General features: G+C 36.3%; 1 protein-coding gene across 1 annotated transcript in view; it reads right to left on the minus strand.

Annotated features, from left to right (window-relative positions):
• The window catches only part of SEMA3A (semaphorin 3A), a 466,663-nt gene that overhangs the window by 382,139 nt on the left and 64,599 nt on the right, over positions 1-19,925 (minus strand). The window lies entirely within an intron of this gene.

The raw sequence follows: 19,925 nt of genomic DNA on the forward strand, positions 1-19,925 counted from the left end.
TTTTTAGACAAACTATGTTCACCTCCTCAGCTGCTTTAGACATTTCCGGCTTTCTATCTTCAGTCAGACTCCTGGGCTACGATTCCCTCCTCCAATTTCCGCTTAACTCACTGTGAGTGAGTAATAGTCACCTTAGGATCGGGTTCCCCAGCAATCAAGTTATTTTTCTCACAGAAAATTACTCTCAAATGTTCTTCTTAAACATTAAGACTTGATTTTTTGGCACCAGTTGAGTAAGAATTCTGGATTCTACACACCATGCTTATGTGACACAGCAGCCACAGATTTGGAGGCTGTGGCATGAGGTTGAGTGGGTGGATACAGTGGTGACTAGTTCAATGAGTCACTCACAGAGAGGTTTTGGTGCCAAAAACTGAACCCAGAGAGACATACAAGAGGTTCTTAAAGAACATGAGCAGTATCATTTCATGGGAAGAAAACACCTGACCAAAACCAAGAAGTCTGCAGTGTTCCTTTCCTCCTTCAAGAAACCAGAAAACTATTCTAGCCCACGATCAAATGGTTAAGAACATGTTGATATTTCAGTTTGGAACTAGAATATATTTTCATATTAAAAGCAATTATCTTGGTGGTCATTTGCATTTAGTACCACCCTCCCCCCCTGCCACTTCTTATCCTCATGCTTTTTTCCATGTGACTTTGCAGTACTTCCCACAGAGCAGACTGATTTATTTTCATCCATTGGCTATGAGTTTGGTCACAAGATTTGCTTTGACCAATAGAATAAGGCAGCGTTAACAGTGCACCAACTGCTAGTGGAGGAAATGTTATGTGCTTTCATTTCTCTCTCTGGTGCTCCTGACCTTGCCATAAGAAGGTTATGCCTGGGCTAACTCATTAGTCTCAGAAGGATATTAAGAAATATGTGGAACAGAAGTGCCCTGAATAAGCTGCCCCAACTGAGCCCAGACCATGGGTAATAAACCCAGACAACCTGCAAACGAGAGCAGCTTACTATAGATAAACCCGAGCTGATCAAGTTGATGATTGTTTTAAGACACTGCGTCTGCAGTGCTTTATTTGCTCTAACAGTTATCCAATGCACACTAGAGAGGATAGTCTGCAAGTAAGTACAGAAATTAGTTTCTTACAAGGTTGCCTAAATTCTGTTTTAATCATAATTATGTGAATATTATTTTAAACTAGTTATCTCTCATAGAATGTCTGCAATTTTTATGGGAATATATGAACAATAACCTTTTATTACAAATTCAGTAACAGATTATTTGTTCAAAAGTAATATAAGATCAACTAAGACTTACTCTGATCTAAATTTATATTTCATTACAAAGTAATTTGTAAGTACAGTTAATTTCCAGAATCACGCCTTTGAAGAGCTGGCAAGGACCTCAATTTGTTTCTGAATCTCCAAACGCAGATAGTCTATTATGACAGTTAAGAGAGTAGAGTTGCTTATAAAATCAAATGTTGGAATGATGGTTACCAGGGTTGACAGAAGGGAGAAGTGGAGAGTTATTGATCAATAGGCATATAGTTTCCATTATGTATGATAAATAAGCTCTGTAGATATGCTTTATAACATTGCATATATATAGTCAACAATAACTCATTATAGACTTAAAATTTGTTAAGAGGATAGATATGTTAAGTGTTCTTGCCACAATAAAAACAAGACAGAGAGAGAAAGAGAGTAGACTTATAATCATACAATTGTGGATGTAAGCCCAAATGTGCTACTCATTGGCTATGCAGTGCAACTCATTGATTCTTGGAAAGTAATTAAGATTCTCTGAGCTTCACTTTTTTTACTGTAAAGAAAAATGTTAATAATGGTATTTAATAGTTCATGTAATGCATGTACAGCACTAAGCCTACCATGTGGCAAATAAAAATGAGCATTATTATTTATAAAGAAAGTTTAACCTCAATGTGAGACAAGAATCCATCAAAATCCTAGAGGAGAACATAGGCAGTAACTTCTTCAACATCGGTGCCAGCAACTTCTTTCAAGACACTTCTCCAAAGGCAAGGGAAACAAAAGCGAAAATGAACTTTTGGGATTTCATCAGGATAAAAAGCTACTGAACAGCAAAAGAAATAGTCAACAAAACAAAGAGGCAACCCACGCAAAGGGAGAAGATATTCACAAATGACACTACCTGACAAAGGGCTGATTTCCAAGATCTATAAAGAACTTCTCAAACTCAACACCCAAAAAACAGATGTTTAAGTTAAAAAATGGGCAGAAGACATGAACAGACACTTCTCCAATGAAGACATAAAAACGTCTAGCAGACACATGGAAAAAATGTTCATCATCATTAACCATCAGGGAAATTCATATCAAAACTACATTGAGATACAAGTTTACACCAATTAGAATGACAAAGATTAACAACAAATGTTGGAGAGGATGTGGAGAAAGGGGAAACTTCTTACACTGTTGGTGGGAATGCAAGTTAGTACAGCCACTTTGGAAAACTGTGGAGATTCCTCAAAAAATTAAAAATAGAGCTACCCTATGACCTGGCAATTGCACTACTGGGTATTTATCCCAATGATACAGATGTAGTGAAAAGAAGGGCCACATGTACCCCAATGTTCATAGCAGCAATATCCACAATAGCCAAACTGTAGAAAGAGCTGAGATGGCCTTCAACTGATGAATGGATAAAGATGTGGTACATATATTCCATGGAATATTACTCAGTCATCAGAAAGAATGAATACTCAACTTTTGCATCAGCATGGATGGGACTGGAGCAGATTATACTGAGTGAAATAAATCAAGCAGAGAAATTCAATTATCATATGGTTTCACTTACTTGTGGAATGTAAGGAATAATACAGAGGACATTAGAAGAAGGAAAGAAAAAGTAAAGGGAGGGAATTGGAGGGAGAGATGAACCATAAGAGACTATGGACTTGGAGAAACAAACTGAGGGTTTCAGAGAGGAAGGGGGCAGGGATATGGGTGAGCCTGATGGTGGGTGTTAAGGAGGGCCTGTACTGCATGGAACATGAGGTGTTATACATAAACAATGAATCTTGGAACACTGTATCAAAAACTAATGATGTATGGTGACAAACATAACACAATTAAAATTTAAAAAAAAAGAAAGTTTAAATTATATCCATTAATGTTGTGGTGTTTTTTCTATACTCTCTTTTGAAAAGTAATTATTGTAAACATGCATGAGATGAGACTGGCTTAAGGAATGAAGAAGTTCCACAAAAGAGCCCCCAAAGTTGAAGAAAGAGCCCGGCTAATAGTTACTAAGAAAACATGGTCAAGAAGTCCTGGTGTGACTCACCAGGAAAGTAATGGATCTCAGGAGCATCTCATGAGCAGTAGCCAGGATGAGGATTAAAAGTGAGAATAGAGAATGAAACTCATACAAACTCTAAGACTCTACACTGTCATTGGTGACAAAAATCAGTAACAGATTTGTGAAAGGCATTATGTACCCAAAATCTTAATGTGTATGCTCTTTACTCGAGCATTCCATTTTAAGGAATTCATCCAAAGATGAATAAATATGTGTACAAAGATAGTTACACAAGAAAGTGCATTGCTGCACTGCTAATAACCATGGAAATGGAAAGCACATATTTATTGAAAAAGGAAGATTTAAGTGAATTATAGAATATAGAATTATAGAATAGGAACACTATAAGGACACCTAGCTGACTCAGTTAAGCGTCTGACTCTTGCTTTTGGCTCAAGTCATGATCTCAGGGATGTGAGACTGAGTCACATATGGACATGGAGCCTGCTTAAGATTCTCTCTCTCCTTCTCCCTCTGTCCCTCCCCTACACCATACACATGCTTTCTCCCTCTTTCTAAAAAAAATGAAAAGAATATGAGCATTGTGCTTCTATTAAGATGCATATATATTAACTATATACATATTTAATGCATATATATTTATGAATATTATATATATGTAGTATGTTTCCACATATATACATAGTATACATACATGAGTACAGGTATTATATACTTTTATATACACATATTCAACACCAACATATATATTTCCCTTAGTATGTTGTTAAAGGTAAATTACAAAATAGCATTTAATATGGTCCTAACTGTGGGACATGGTGTGTGTGTGTGTGTGTGTACATGTGTACATGTGCATACACATATACAAAAGAATGTTTAAAACTGTCTCTGATTTATAGGCATTTAGCTTACTTTTACTATTTTATGTTTAAATGCATTTCTTTATAAATGGGCTCAAATAATCTTTAAAATTGTCATTATCAGCAAAACATCACAATAAACCATTTCAAATGAATTTAGGAATATTAGATTTACAAGTAAAAATTGAAAAAAAGAAGCAAGCTCCCAATAACACCATTGGCCTGGTAACAGATACTTCTCTAGCCATGTGATCCTAGGTGTATCTAGGATTCAATGTTTTGAGAATACATGACTGCTAGCATATGGGGAATCAGAGCTTTGCTTGTGTTTATGAGGTAGATATCGCTGGACTGACCTTTCTGTCACGGCATTTGCACAGGACAGGGCCATATGCACTGTGTCTGCAGTCCTGGGGAGAGATGAAAATGTTTGAAATGTGGACTGGTACTTTAAAATGGGCCATTTCAGGAGAAAAGAAACATTATTAAGGACATTAAGTATGGCAATTGTTCTATTGTTCATGATAGTAATCTGCTCATTCTTCTACTAACCATATGCAAAGACAGCTTCCATTCAGTGAAAACGTCCTCATTATCAGAGCTGCACAGAGCACTCTGGGGCACTACTGAATTTAATCCACCTCCCATCCCAATGTGGTATTTTTAGCCCTGGTCTCTGCTATTCATCCTCACAGACAGAACTTTTTGACACATGAAGACATCTCAGGGCAGTAGGAAAAGTTTCCATCCAAAGTAGGGAACTAATTGAACTTCAGCTGTGACTTGACAAATGCTCTTGTCCCATTGGGAGGAGCCTTCTTCTTCTTCTTTTTTTTTTTTTTAAAAGATTATTTATTTATTTATTTGACACAGAGAGAGACCACAAGTAGGCAGAGAGGCAAACAGAGAGAGGGGGAAGCAGGCTCCCCACTGAGCAGAGACACCCCCACCCAACATGGGGCTCGATCCCAGGAACCTGGGATCATGACTCCAGCCGAAGGCAGAGGCTTAACCCACTGAGCTACCCAGGTGCCCCGGAAGGAGCCTTATTCTTTTTTTTTTTTTTTTTTTTTAAAGATTTTATTTATTTACTTGAGAGAGAGACAGTGAGAGAAAGCATGAACGAGGAGAAGGTCAGAGGGAGAAGCAGACTCCCCATGGAGCTGGGAGCCTGATGTGGGACTCGATCCCGGGACTCCAGGATCATGACCTGAGCCGAAAGCAGTCGTCCAACCAACTGAGCCACCCAGGTGTCCCAGGAGCCTTATTCTTAATGATGAATCTCCTCCAGCTACTACTGATTAAAAGGCATTTACCTGAGTGTCAAAGTGTTACCAGTAATAGGTAATGATTCTTTAGGGAATATAATTTATATAAGTTCCCTCAGGCTCATCTGACCACGTACCCCAAAAGCCCTCCTTTCTACCCAGAAGAGGGTTCCTCTCCTTGGCAACTTCCCAATAATGGTAATTTTATCCTGACACAGTAATGAGGGCAGATGATATACTTCATCACAGGCAAAGCCAAACAAAATCTAACTTTCTAATATTTCTGGGTAAATGGAGTTGTTTATAACATTTATACTCTAATTTTATTGATATTCAAAAGCAATCTTTAGCTTCATTTTCCAAAGAAACTAAAAAATGCATTGCAGCTAATTTAGACATAAATACTTTTTTTATGACTTACAGTAAACATATTTGAAAACTCAAAATGTAGGAACACCTGGGTGGCTTGGTTGAGCATCTGACCCTCAGGTCATGATCTCGTAGTCATGGGACGAAGCCTCCCATCCTGCTCCGGGCTCAGCACAGAGTCTGCTTGAGATTCTCTCCTTCTCCCTCTGCTCCTCCCCCAGGTCTCTCAAATAAATAAATAAAATCTTAAAAAAAAAAACACTCAAAATATAAATTGGAAAGATCTTTATTTGTTTAATTTCTTCATCTTTATGAATTCTAAAAATTAAAATCCATGACCATGTTTTCATGCTTTTGTACCAAGTTCTAATAAATTGGAGGAAATTGCAAGTTTTATAATAGTTAAGAGTTTGGTTATAACTCATGGAGTTAATTTTTAACTCTATAGTGAACATCTCCAAAACTTGCCTAACCCAATTAAGTACATGCATGCAAGACGAAGTGTGTTTATGGGAAAAAATACTGTCATCATGAAAAATTATTTTTCAGATTGAATTGTCACCATTGATCAAATTCAAGAGTGAAATTCCACAGAATTGAGGAAACTACTCATGAGAGATTCTGTTCAACATGCACACCACTGGATTCATCTACCAAACATATGAATACAATTGTATCTATTTATAAGAACAAAGCTTCTACTTGAGGAAGTGGTCTGGTTCTGAAAAATATCTCCCAAATCACCAGCTCATTCCATAACTAGAATGAAGTGACAAAACTGAAGCAGGGGAAAAAGAAAAAAAAAGAGAACAACTAAGCTCCATGCTCATCAAAATTAATATGGGAAAACCCATCCAATATTTGTACCAATAAACTTCAAAGTACTCATGACTTTTCTCTTTATATTTTACTGCTGACAGTAGTTTCCAATTAGAAACAATTTGTAACAAGTACGGCAAAAACACTGGCCCCATGACTCACACACAATTGCTAAAAACAAATTAGATTTGTTTGGCAACTAATTTGTGGTTATTTTGATTCAAATGTTAAAAAATGTAAATGAAATGTAAGGTTTCAGAGTGAGAGTGTTTAGCATATTAGACTTTGGAAAATTGTTATAATGAACTATAAGGCAATATGAGGAATTTCATGGCCAGTTTTGTGTGAATTCAAAATATTGAGCCCAACATATATTCCCAGAGAAATGGAACCAATTTTCTGTAATGTATTTCAATTACTTTCTTTATCATAAAATATCATGAAAATGACAGAGTAAATTTAAAGGAAAGAATTGTAAAAATCATTATTTGTCCCACCTGATTTTTCAGCAGTCAAAATGAACATTGTTCTAGGTATACTGGGAGAGACACAAAAGAGGTAAAGCATATTTCTGGTATGTTTACACTCTAGGTTGGCGGCAAAAGTGAAAGGGACAAAATCTTAAGACAGCGATGGCAGGTTGTATTACGGGGTATGGGCTACAGTATTGTGGCTCAGGAATGGAAGTTAGAGTAACAGGAGAGGGCTGTTCAGACAAGGGAAAGGTTTTTCTAAGCTCTGAATTTATGATTGCACTTTGGATAGGCAGTGGAAGGGGGAGACCACTCTGATGGAGATCTTGAGCGAATTCAGGAAAGCAGAATGGATTCGGCATGGCTATTAGTTTTCTGTTGCTGCCATGAATTACCAAAAATTTAGTAGCTGGAAACAATACAAATTTATTATCTTACAGTTCTATAGGTCAGAAGCCTGATACCTTGGGTCAGCAGTGCTATGTTCCTTATCAGAGGCCCTAGGGGAAACTCGGTTACCTTGACTTTTCCTCTGTTTAAAGGCCTCTCTCTGGTTCTTGCATAAAGACCCCTCCATTTCAGAATGAGTCACAGAGAAATAAATCCTTCTTCTGTGGCCATCTCTCTCTGACTACAGGAAAAGTTTGTTGCTTTTAAGAACTCAGGTAATTAGGTGGGCTTAGACCGAAGACGATCTTCCCATCTCAAGGCCCTTAACGTTAATAAAATCAGCAAAATCTCTTTTGCCAAGTAAGATAACATATTTACAGATTCTAAGGATTGGGATGTGGACATTTTTGGGAGCCATTATTTTCCTATTGCGTTTTGGGCAGGAGATGGGATAATCTCCCTCATTTTATTTCTTAAAGTTTTCTAACTTCACTTTTTAAAAATTTTTATGTATTTATTTGACAGAGAGAGAGAGAACACAAGCAGGCAGAGTGGCAGGCAGAGGGAGAGGGAGAAAGAAGCTCCCTAGTGAGCAGAGTCCTATATGGGACCTGATCCCAGGATCTCGGGATCATGACCTGAGCCACAGGCAGACACTTAACCAACTGAGCCACCCACATGCCCCAAAGTTTTCTAACTTTAAAGTGTTGTTCCTTAAACTTTACATTGGGCTAAGCTCTTCTCAATAAACAGAGGATGATTCTAATTTAAGTAGAAGTTGGTTGTACGGCCAGGAAATCTAAATTTTAATCTTTTTCTGATTTCCTTCAAGTAGGTCATGATGTTAACCTATAGAACTTAAGCCCATTCCATAAGAATATTCCATCATGCAACCCCTAACTTCATCCAGGTATTAATACACAATGACCTTGGTAGCAGTTGTTTATGGCACGGGGCAATAGATAGACTCTCTTGTGTTGTCTTGGGTCACCAGGATCCCCTTAAGAACAGGCACAGATATCTTCTGCAAACCAATCTAATTCAGATAGTTCCCTCTGACATTCATTTACACCTCAAAATACACAAAAACTTACAAGTTCAACAAATTACTGAAAGTATTCAATTTCTGTCTACCATCCTCCCCTGTTCTCCTGGTCACACCTGCTTGACACAATTCCACTCTTTGATCTTCTACTAACCTACACTTGGGCTCATTGTCCTATATTCTGGCGTCTGCAAAACCAGACCTATCCAGGATAGGATGGCCCTCTTTTTCCTGTTCAAGCCCAAATTCTGACAGAAAAGAGTAAGAAGATATCTCTAACAAGCAAAAGTTGAAATTTGAGTCTTATTTGCAAATACAGTTGATCGAATATTTTGAGGTTATTTTATGAAGGGTCTTAAATTTTGGTTAGGGAATTTTGCCTTAATGGGGTAACTCAAGATGAATAAGAAAGTTTAAGACTTAATTGATATCTTAGGAAAATTGTTTAGGTATATCTGCTAAATAAATAAGAATTAATTTAATTTAATTTATTTATTAAGAATTTATTAAGCCAGTTATGAAGCTTATACAGTAGTAGAATAATCAAGAATACATCACTTCAAACAAATAGATAAAGAAGTTGTGGTATACACATACATGTACATATACACATACGAAAGTTACTATTCGGCTATAAAATATGAAGAAATCCTACCATTTGCAACAACATGGACAGTCACTGGAGGCATTTATGCTAAGTGAAATAAATCAAAGAAAGAAGACAAATACTGTATGCTCTTGCTTATAAATGGAATTAAAAAATATATATATATATACAAAGAACTCATAGAAAGAGATCAGACTTATTGTTACCAGAAGAGGACAGTAGGAGTGAAGGGAATTGGAGGAAAGTGGCCAAAAGGTACAAATATCCAGTTAGAAGATAAATAGGTACTAGGGCATAATGTATAGTCTCACGACTAAAGTTAACACTGTTGCATAACACACAGGAAAGTTGTTAACAGATTAAATCCTAAGAGTTCTCATCACAAGGGGAAATTCCTTTCCCTTTTCATTTTCTTTCCTTTTGTTTTTCTTTAAATTTATATCTGTAAGGGAAGATGGATGTTAGCTGAATCAACTGAGGTGATCATTTTACAATACATGTGAATTAAAACATTTTGTATGTCTCAAACCTTTATAGCAATGTATACTAATTATTTCTCAATAAAACTGGAAAAAAGAAACCTTATCTTACAAAGAAATGATTAATTTGAATAATGAACTGGAAAAAATTCAAGTTATTACATACTTAAGAAATTGAAAATATGTGAACAATCCAAGTATGTTAGGTCAATGCACTTCTCTAAGAAAATATCAAATATGTGGGATAAAATATAATTGAATATTCCCACAGCATAACCAATTTTTATACTTTACTAGATGGAAAATTCAAAAGGGGATTATTGGTTATAAAGATAAAAGGACTGTTAATTATCTTTATCCATAAGAAAACTTCCAAAGTACAGTGAATATGAAAAAAATATATAATTCTCTTCTAATTATACACTGCTATATTAATATTTTATAAAATTAGTTTTTAACATTTTACATTTTATTACAGTTGTTGCAAACTTACGCTAGTGAAAAGGAGAATTTAATCACTGATGTAGATAATCCTAGTTCTTAGGACCTATTACTTAACCTAACAACAGGCCTAATTATAATGTATTCAAATGAGTCTTACACTGTAATCAACACAGCAGAGAGCCATTCAATCTTTTATGGTATTCTTAAGGTTATAACTAATACATAGAACAAAACACTGGGAAAATATCTAGGAAGTTAAATCTTCCCCTGCTTATCAGTGCATGGACAGTTACTACTAGAGTTAGATTAAAGGATTTTATATATAAACCTGCCTTGAATTTGATCAATTTACATAGAAAATTGATAAATTTACCTCTCTATCTACCTAGTTTATCAAGCTCTTTAAACTTTAGGAAAAATAGTAACATTTAAAAAATCGTAGCATTAAACACTATCATGAATTATTTAAAGGATAAATCCCTCTTTTTGCCTGGACCTCACAGAAGTTTGGGTAAAGAACAGGTTCATTCCCTTCTTTGTCAGTCAACTTAGAATGTTTGGAAACTTCATTAATCATTTCTTGGAGGGTACTTATAGGACACAACTGTCTCAATTACAAATAGGGTCATATGAAAGTTAATGAGTCCTTTAAATAACTCATCCATTCCTTGTTCCATTTATTTTTGCTAAGATGTTAGGGCAGAGATCACTTTTCTGTGACACTGGGAAATGAAAGATAATTGTCATCTGCAAGTTTCACACTATTTTTGATTTGTTATTAAGTGTTAAATTTTATTTTAGGTTTCTGTATTCCAGAATTCCAATCATAGAAAATAGTTTTAGGTTTGTAACTTCAAAGGTGGAGAAGAGAGATCAATTTCATAATTACAATATATAAGAATGAAAATGAACAAATAGGGGTGCCTGGGTGGCTCAGTGGGTTAAAGCCTCTGCTGTCAGCTCAGGTCATGATCCCAGGGTCCTGGGATTGAGTCTGCTTCCTTCTCTTTCTCTGCCTGCTTCTGATCTCTGTCTTTCAAATAAATAAATAAAATCTTTTTTTAAAAAATGAACAAATACAAATCTGTTAAAAATATTAAACTTTTTTTTCAGTCTGAAACTAGAAAACAACATGCCTCTCTATAATTTCCATGAAATGTGGCAATAGTGGTGGTTAGTTAAGAAAGGTGAGGTTATATGGCAGTTAAAAAAAAAATACACACACACACACACACACACAAATATATCTGAGACCCAACAAGTGGAAGTTCATTTCTCATTCCCACAAGTACCCCCATGACATCCCAAGACCATTTTCCTTTGGGCAGCAACCCCAGTGATCCAGGCTGCTTCAGTCATGTGACTATTATCTCAACACAAGTCTTTGTTGTTGCCAAGTTAGGGAAAGAAAGAGATTAGAAAATCAAAGCCGAAGTATTCTAGTTTGAAAGATACATGTGTCACTTCTATTCACCTTTCACTGATGAAGACTAGTTCTAAGCTCCACCTAACCTCTGGAGCAAGGACATGTAGAAGAATAATGGAACATGTGGGGAATATTGTTTACAGACTGTCTCTGTCAGCCAATACCATTTGTTCCCACTAATCTAGAAAGAAATAACACTCAACTGCTTTCCAAGCTAGGTAACTCACAGGTCCAGTCTGGTCTCCAGTTCAGGCTCACGCAGGTCTCGGGTTGATAGGTAAGCGTTTCTATATCAGGTTTTTGACTGAAACTTACAAACTAAAAAGACAAGTTAAGGGAGCATCTAGGAACCTGGAACATACCCTGCTCTTTTCTACCTTGTACATTTATATTCTTCCATTCCATTCTTCATTCTCTGTATATAACAGGGTTACATAGAAGGTGTTTGAATTTCTGAGCAAAGCTATACTCTTAACCTGTTCTTTGTCTTGAGTGATTTTGCCAAATATTTGAGTGACACATTCTGTTTTTTGCTTTGAGGCTATTTAATCAGTTGGACATTTATTACCAGACATATATCGATAAAGACTTTTCCATTCATCATTATTAAGATCATGAAGTAATTGTTTTACCAGTGGTGAAAGGCTCTGTATTAGTCTCACGACCTCTTCCACTTCTGCTTACAAAGAAGCCAATTCTAGTCTGAGTCCATTTATTTCTTACTGTGCCTTGGCAAATAGAGTTAATAGCAAATCATACACACTATTAACACCCTGCTTTAAAACCAGAGTCACAACTTTGTTACTTTAGCTGCTACTCACATTATTCCAATAATTTGCTATTACATGAAAGGAATTCCATCTTTCAAAAGACTCTATCAGTTCTCCCTCTGCTCTCCCATCACTGAATCACTGGGCCAATAATTAGTTTTTTTTAAACATTGTCTCACTCTTGGTACCTTCTTCTACAATAACCAACATCAGCTAGTTAAGTCAGGCACAACACATAGGATAGATTAGATAGAAACAAACAATGCTCTCCTCGAAGGAAGTGAGTGACACACACTGTTTTGGGGCCACAATACAAGGACTACAAGGTACTCAGCAAATGAAGAGAGAAACTGAAGAATGGTACCCGAGATAGTCACAGTGTCGGCCCAGAAATGAGTTGCATGACATGTCTTCTTACATGTTATTCTCCAAAAGAGTTTTGTGGTTCAAAGTATAAGTTCAAAGAATAAGATTACATGTAAATGTAGGGGGGAAAATGGACTGTTGGTGAAATTTTGTACTCTGACACAAAGAGGAAACTACCCTAACTCCATTGTGGAGAAATTACACTGTATTTACCTATTTTAAAATAGAAATTTCTGGGGGTGCCTGGGTGGCTCAGTGGGTTAAGCATCTGACTCCTGGTTTTGGCTCAAGTCATGATCTCATGGTTGTGAAATAGAACCTCTGGTTGTACCTCCATGGTGCTCCATGCTGCTGGATGTAGAACTTGGGATTCCCTCTCCCTCTCCTTCTGCCCCTCCCCCTGCTCATGTACTCACTCTCTCAAATAATAATAATATAGAAGTTTCTTTTTTTAAAGATTTTAAAAAATTATTTATTTGAAAGACAGAGATCACAAGTAGGCAGAGGCAGGCAGAGAGAGAGAGGAGGAAGCAGGCTCCCCACTGAGCAGAGAGCCCGATGTGGGGCTCGATCCCAGGACCCTGGAATCAATGACCTGAGCCGAAAGCAGAGGCTTTAACCCACTGAGCCACCCAGGTGCCCCAATAATATAGAAGTTTCTGTAGCTTATACCATCTCATCTCAAATGGAATAAGAAGAAAAAGCAGTATATTAAGAGAGTAGGTCCTCCCCTCACCCCGACAATCCTCATTTATTAGCTTTTGTGATTTTGGGCTTAGAGAGTTTAAATGAGATCATTTGTACAAAATGCCAGATGTACTTCATACAACTATATTTGATGGTTATTAGCTTTATTGGGATACACGTTCTATTTGTGATTTTTCCACTTCCATACAAATAACAAATATATACAAAATATAGATATTTAATCTACAAGTTTCTGCCAATACTAAAAAATCATAGTAGTAGAACTTGCCAGAGATATCATAATTCTTTTGCTGCTAGAAAAAAATAAAGCCAAGTTTTTGCTTTAAAATTTCAAACTTAACCAGCTTTCCTAGAATTAATTTTAAGTGGTCTGGAAATTAGAACACATGATGTGACACTATTCTGAATAAAGTAATAAACTGGAGGAAGAAGATGGTCATGAAGAGGTAAAAGGGTTAGGAGGAGGGCAGAGTAAATTTAATGACTGAAAATATTTAATTTTGCCTTGGCTAAAGCCTAACTGCTATTAATTGAAAGACACGCTTGCCTCCACCATTTTATTTTAATACCTGCAATACTTTTCTGCTTGAGCTCCTTTCATTGGAAACTGTTGACCAAATGATACAGATACAAAGAATTCTGCTCTAATCAGAGAAAATGAGTTTTGACTTTGAATCTGATCTGTAGTCTGGCTCTTTTATAGCTGTCTTGACTTCTAAAGAAACAGATCTCTTTAAAAACAGAACCTGCTAGAATGTAGACACGTCTGACATATTAAAACTCTGTTTGTTTGATCTTACTAAACAATCTGAATGTATATCAACAGAAAAAAAAGCTCACATCTGCCATAATAGGCATGTTTACAATCATTTTAATGATACCATTAGATGTTGCTCTTCAGGGCTCGCTATTCCCGGCTGTTATATAAAAACCATGTGAGATAAGTTTACCACCTGTGCACTATGGAAATAACCTCATTAAATGAATCACGGTAAATACAGATAAAAGATAGAACTGAATTTGTTTCCTACGTTAAAATATGACCTTAAAAACAAAGGATTTTCTTGTGGTACAGTTTACTTTTACTCTACACCAGGATGGAAAAAAAACCCCAAAAGACAAAAACCCACCACCACCACCTCCAACAAGAAACAATGAACAGACTTTTCCTGATCTCAAAACATTTGAATTTCAATGTCTCTGGAAAAGCCTCTAAGTTGACAGGTGGGTTCTTAGCTCAAGTAAGAAACCTGAGCTTAAAAAGCTTTTCCAAAACATTTACCTAGTTCTTAAGCTGTCTTGGATTTAGATGTTTTCAGGGAAGTTGGTAGTTAAGTAACCATAACCTTACTGCTTCTATACTTCTCTTTAAAAAGGGGTGGAAATTGTTGTGTGCCTTTGGAAGACTAAAAGAATTAAAAGATAATTCCTCCTGAATCTGTACTGTTTTTCAAGCACATTTTCTTTCATGTTTTTAGGCCAAAGGCTGTTTGAATGTACTGTCGATTATGCTTAAAATTACCATGGAAAGGATTCTAGATAATTTCTTTGGTTTAATTTTCAGTATCTTAATTGTATACACCTTCCTGTATTTCCAGGTGACCAAACCATAGTATTCTTAGCAATTCTTTATACAACTTCATAGAACAAGAGGAAATATGAAGTAAAACTGAATTGTTTTTCATCTCTTCTCTAGGGGCTGAACTATTATAATTCCTGTGAATGGAGGTATGAACAAGAGAAACATACATAAGTTTCTGGTAGCTAGCAGGTCATTAGAGGGATATGGTATCTGAGGAACGTTTAGCTTCTGATGGGAGGCCTGGGACTTTCCCTTAGGTGCCGTTGTATTATCTGCAGAAAACTTCCCAATCTCTTCTCTTCTCCCAAGGTTTATATAGAGACAAAGCCTATAAAAGTGTAAAAGTTAACTGGAATATTTCCTTACTGTTAGGGTCATAGGTAGCAATCGCAGGTACCAAAATCAAAATCACTCTATAATTACAAAGGAACAAATTACAAGGAACGCTTTACAAAAAGGAGATATTGTATGGAGAAAGAAGTAAGACTCGGGGTCCCGATTCTATGTTTCCCATTGTGGGGAATAGACAGATTGGTGGTGAAGTTCTTTGCAAAGAAAACTACTTTCTGTCTGTCAGATACCAAATCAAGTGAAGAAAAAACAGACCGCAGAAGTTTTCTTGATTAGATAAAATAGCATCAAAGCTTATTTTGGCTTTGACTTTGCAGTTATGTTGGAAGTGTGCTCCACTCTGGTAGAAAATTGCTGAAGTGAATCTAATGGCTATGTGTCTCTCCCCACGTGCCAGTGTGATGTGCTCTCTGATTTCTCTATCCACTGTTTACAGAAGGAAGGCCTATTTTGCTAGTCTGAAGTATGTAATGATGCACCCTGAGAGTACATTTGGCTTTCCTGTCTATGCAGCTTTTATGGTTTCATTTCCCCCTTTTGATTTTCAAGTATGTAATTGTGTAACTCAACGGTGCACACCTGGCCTCTGAGTAGTCTAGCCCAGGCTGGTAAGAAAACAATTCACAAATCTCCAAAGTCTTGGCAACATTAATATGTCAGATTTAATAAAACTGTACAGAGATCCTAAACATACCTGCTGAATACAGATTGGAGATACCCTCCCTGTGCATAATGTAAGATCCATTGTTTAGCTAAATCGCTCTACTTAGAAATTTTAAAGTGGTCACCATGGTAGAGAAAAAAGATTGTGCGTGCTTGAATGAAATTGTATTCCACCTATTCTCCTGTTGCCATGTGCCAACAACAATATTTTTTAAAATATTAATAAACTTGTTTGGGATCAGGATGAAGGAATGTTCAAACAGAATTGATATAATTGTAGGCACATAAAACCTTTTAAACCAAAAGAGAGAGATGGAAAGAGAAAGAAAGAGAGGATATACTTAAAATACATTCAAGGACACTCAATAATTGATATAACTGGACACTGCCCATGCAAGGTGAGATGAAAGAGACACAGGTGATTTCCTAACCCTTTTGTTCATGCTATTCTCTATGCTGGCATATTAAACTCAGGTTATCATGATTATTTTTTATCAAACTAACAGCCACAAATATTATCTGCATAAAGTAAATTATAAATAAATATAACACTTAAATAGATTATAGTGTTTGGAAGACACTTTGCATTTATAAGGCGAGTGCAGCCACTGATTGTCTTTAAGGAACACTGAGACGTGTATAGCTCCTTCCAGTCCCAATGGCACTTTGGTAGGAACCCTCCTGCACATTTGACAAAACACCATTTTTTTTATTGATACTTTTCATATATCAAGCTAACTGAAGTAAGCTGGTGGTATTCAAGAATTACTATTACTGTAACAGTGGGGAACCAATGGCTGAGTCAATTTCAGGGATGTTTAGAGTATTAACTCCTTTACTACAAGAATAAAAAATGGTCCTTCTGATCACAAATACAGCTTGTAAGAATGCTCTCCAGCTTTCTGTTGTTTTCTCCCTTTTCTCCCTGAGGTGCTACTTGACTCAGCACACTTGGCAGTTAAGATAACAGTTAGGTAGATAGACATTCTAATGCAGAGGTATTGCATCATCTAAGGTTTCTAAGCCATCAGTCAGTGCCAATATTTATCTTAAACAGAACCACAAAAGTCGGTTGATGCGGGAGCCTCTAAAGGTGGTATTGCATGGAAGAGGATTAAGAAGAGCCAGAAACCTGATTTTAGATACTCCTGACTTTTAGACACTCTCATGAAGGTCTGGTGAAACTTTTTCTCAAAGTGTTGTTTGAACCACTTTGGGATGTAGGCAATGTACTAGCAGGTACTGAACTGCTGGTAGGATGAGTAGTTAAGACTAAGAGCGTTGACGTTTGTTTAGTTACCTTGGAAGCCAGGCACTCTGTGGCTGGCAGCCTGGCCCGAGAGTTCACAATTTGGAGCGTGACAGGGTTAAGAAAGCCAACTTCTGTTTGCCTACTTGATGCTAGTATAAGTGCCAGCATGCATGAGCATCAGTCTAACTGGGAGATACATTAAGGAGGTGCTTTAGACTTTTCCCAATACGTCTTGCCAAGGGGACAAATGCTCTAGTAGAAACCCAAGTTTCTATGTCTACACTATCATAGTTTCAAGATTATGTTGAAATAATTAATTCTGACCATAGCTACAGAAGCATGGAATTGATTAAAAGCAAAGAGGTTAGATCTAAAATGTGAGGGAAATATGCCACTAATAAAATAATATATCTGGCTTGGAAACATCTGTGGAAATCTCTGGGCCTCCAAACTATTGTCAAGGAGAAGAAGGATGCTAACACAGTTCCTCCAGGAGGAACAGCTTCCCCAATGTTCAGTTCAGATGTGAATGGAATGGAAAACAGAAAAAAATATTTCCTCTCTTAGTAACAGATCTAAAGATTTTGGAACAGCAATGATGACAGAGTGATTGACTAATCAGGAAGCTTATTTCACTGCCAGGATAGGGTTTCCTGCCTTTACTGTCCAATAGGGTGAGATATATGATATCAACAGCAACTGATGTGTGTTTCCAACTGTTCACATTTAATAATTTTTTTAAAGGAATCTTTATGTCCAACATAAGGCTCGAACTCACAACCGCAAGGTCAAGACTCCCAAGCTCTGCTGACTGAGCCAGCTTGGCAACCCCCGATTGTTCACATTTAAAATGAAAAATGAAGTTATCAGAGTTCTTCTCCACAGCTGTCTATGGCATGTGTTAAAGGCAAATGCCTTCTGCGTTAACTCAAGTCTCCAGATCATGAGTAGTCAGGTCTAACCTGTCAGAGTAATGCATATCACTTAGGTATTATAGAAAAAGAATAATATGTGATAAATAGATGAAACTTTGGGGTGGTTTTCTTTGTGAGAGAGGTGAATATCTTCCACATAAAATGGGTATGGACGTTGAATGGCCATTGGTGGAGTTATGATACCATTAGTTTGCGTCTCACCTTCCATCCCCAACTTCCTCCCCCTTGTCAACTCCCAAAAGGTTCTCTTTCTTCTAGTCTTTCTCAAAGCTAGAAATAGTCATGTGGCCCATGTCTGACTAAAACAACCTAAATTTAATTTTATTGGGGTCTTGTTTGAAAGACAATTTGCTGAAAATAAATAGGTGTAAGAAAACAACTGTCTGGTATCTTCTTGCCCTTTTTATCTGTCTTGCAAGTGTGATTCCTTGAGCTACAGAAACCATCTGTAGCCAAGACACACAATCATTAAGACAAATGATCAACATACTGAGAATCAGAGAACAGTTTCATTTGTAGTATTATTAACTTGCTGGATGATCCATGAAACATGAAATCTACCTGTAGGCATCTTTTCAAATAAACAACTGACCTTATATTGTGTAGACAATATTGATATATTTTTTTAAATTCCTCATAGTTTTTTTGTTGTTGTTGTTTTAGTTTTGTTGTTTTTTTGTTGTTCCTCATAGTTTTTTTTTATGGTTAAAAACATTTTTAACTGATTTAAGTACTGAGATTAACTCAGTGTTACCCATATATACACCATATAATTTGGGAAATCAGAAGTTTCTAGACTGTCACGTTAAGAAAGATTTTTATATGGAACCAACAGGTCACAGCACTCTGTGCATTTCTTTGCTAATCTTTAATGAATAGTTCAGGTAAAAATGGTATGTTATTTCTGTGGTATAATTCATAGGATCTCAGTTTTCTATAGAATTCATGACTTCATGAATATGTTACATCAACATTAATTTGCCTTTTGCATCTGTTCTAACAAAGGGCTCAGAATCAGTATGAAAGCTGACAGGTGACTGAAACAATAAATCTAAATTTATAAACTAAAACCTATACTTTTAATATATAGAAAAGCAACATTCACATTTAATAAAAGAAGGCATATGTGACCAGAGTTTGGAAATAGCACAAATAGAATTTTTACTGGCAATAATTAGCAGATAAAACATAAATAGATTTCTCAATGAAAACAAATGAAAGCTATATAAAATGTAACAAGTATCTTTTAAAATGTCTTTTGATGATAAAATAAATGTAAAAATCTATAGAGGCTCTAAAATAATAAAAGTAAAACCCTAGGACCTAGATGCACTTAAACACCAATTTTTAACCTTAGCAATGATGTACCAAATCCAGGGGATTTTAAGTGTCAATTTTGATGGCTGTTTAGGGTACACAAGATACCAGAAGAAGCCTTGGGTATGCCTTAAAGTAAAGTAAATGGTGGGAGATTGTTCTAGAAACCTAGGTTCCTGAGAGATGGCCCCTGGAATAAACCTGCAGCAAAAGGGACAGTAAATAAACTTCCGTATGTCCCTGGTGTTGGGTGACAGGCAAAAATGTTCTTTAAGGATTCATAACCATAATCTGGTCTTCATGTAGATTTCTCCTCAACTTTACACAATTTTGTGGTGAGGAGAACCCCCAAGCAACTGACCAAGGTAAATGAAAACCCTACACTAAAGAATCTTAACTTCAATTCAGAACTCAGAGATGCAGATAAAAGCCAAGGGGAGAAACTACCACAAGTGAAACTAGCACAAGATAGTTGCAGAGATAACATGTATTTGATGTGTAGGACAGAAATTTAAACAACCATTTTTTA

The sequence above is a fragment of the Mustela putorius genome, unplaced genomic scaffold (genome assembly GCF_011764305.1).
Source record: "Mustela putorius furo isolate JIRA1106 unplaced genomic scaffold, ASM1176430v1.1 tig00003845_pilon_pilon_pilon, whole genome shotgun sequence".
Lineage (NCBI taxonomy): Eukaryota > Metazoa > Chordata > Mammalia > Carnivora > Mustelidae > Mustela > Mustela putorius.